Raw genomic sequence first — 1,442 nt, 5'->3', positions numbered from 1 at the left:
CGCCTACAAGCGGGCCAGAGCTAATAAAAGTCATTTTCATTGACTGAAAAATAGACGAAAATGACAAGAAATTACTGTCACTCTCAGCTTCGCTTGCAAACTATGAGAACGAAATCCAGTTCCAGTCAATGACATAAGGGCATATTCAGAAGTGTTCTAGTTCTAGATGCATAATTTATGTGAGTTTTAAAATTTAAATCTAGAAATTATAACAAAATAAACTGGCAGCCTCAGCAGCGTTTTATCTGTGTTTCAAATATAGAAAAAATAGAACGGCAATGTATACCAGTTTTAAATTTGACAGTAGAACTGGTCGAATAATTAAAACTAAAACGGATTGCTGGGGATACGTTTGTTTCAGTTTCATTTACATTATAGACCACCCATATGAATCTTGCAGCTGCTGAAGTTGCTCTAAGCGGGACAGTAGTTTCAAATTTGTGTTTTTTCTTTCATTTGCCCTTTCAGTCATTTGCAGTTTTCAGTGAAAATTCCATAGTATGCAGTGTCGATATTCAACCAAAGCTGTGAGAATCGAATACGACAGAAAAAGGTTTCACAATAAGTTTTAACTGTTGGTGCTCGAATTTTTAGTAGTTTTGGTTTCCAAAGAAGTTCTGGGATGTAATTACTTCGATTGCCATATTTTAGTCACTTTTTATAGCCAAGCGTCACATATTTTCAATACATCGATGAAAGAATGAGAATTGAAATTCTGCTGTTGCTACCTGAAGACGTTAGTTTAGTTTCGTCTTGTCACAGAGGAAAGAAAGACGTTGGCAATTATGCTCTCTCATTTTTTCGATGAGAAACGAAAATGCTTCGTCTCTCTTCGTTTGTTCTGGTGTCGGTCATTTACGAATGAGAGTAAAACATGGGAAATGAGACTGTTGGAATGGTTTCTTTCAGCCCGGTGGCAAGGATAGGACGCTCCAGCAAGTGCTATCGTAGCCAACATCTGGGACATTTGGTGGGCAATCAGAGCGCTCAGAGTATGGTAAACAAACTTTCGAGCATTTCAAATCGAATAAAATCTTAATTTCTTCATCGTAGTTATGATATTCTGATCGATAATTTGCGGGGAAGTGCGGTAAAGGCAACTGAATAAACAAGTAGTTTGTAATATTCAATTTTTTGTTAGCCATTCTTCTTCATTGTTATGGTTTTTGCAGAATGATGCTGGCCACAGTTACATGACGTCATAGCAGAGGACTGGTTTCTTTCATTGAGAATGCGTGACATTTTTAAGCTCTGACCAGAGATGCCATTTATACAGATTTATCTGTATTATACAGATTTTTATATCCTCATACAGATCTGATACAGAATACAGATGTTATACAGATTCCCTAAATTTAATACAGATTTGTACAGATTTCACAAGAAGTAATAAAGAAAAATTAAACTGTTTTCGTATGAACTATCTTTTAGTATTTGATTGC

At 35.8% G+C, this 1,442-nt stretch overlaps 1 long non-coding RNA gene across 1 annotated transcript; it reads left to right on the top strand.

Annotated features, from left to right (window-relative positions):
• Nucleotides 1–241: 241 nt before the first annotated feature.
• Nucleotides 242–1,442, top strand: LOC131437690 (uncharacterized). Its single transcript, XR_009230806.1, has 3 exons — nt 242–992; nt 1,054–1,112; nt 1,173–1,442. It is a non-coding gene; the product is annotated as an uncharacterized LOC131437690 (long non-coding RNA).

This window comes from Malaya genurostris, chromosome 3 (genome assembly GCF_030247185.1).
Source record: "Malaya genurostris strain Urasoe2022 chromosome 3, Malgen_1.1, whole genome shotgun sequence".
Taxonomy (NCBI): Eukaryota; Metazoa; Arthropoda; class Insecta; order Diptera; family Culicidae; genus Malaya; species Malaya genurostris.
This window is presented reverse-complemented; position numbering and strand designations above follow the sequence as displayed.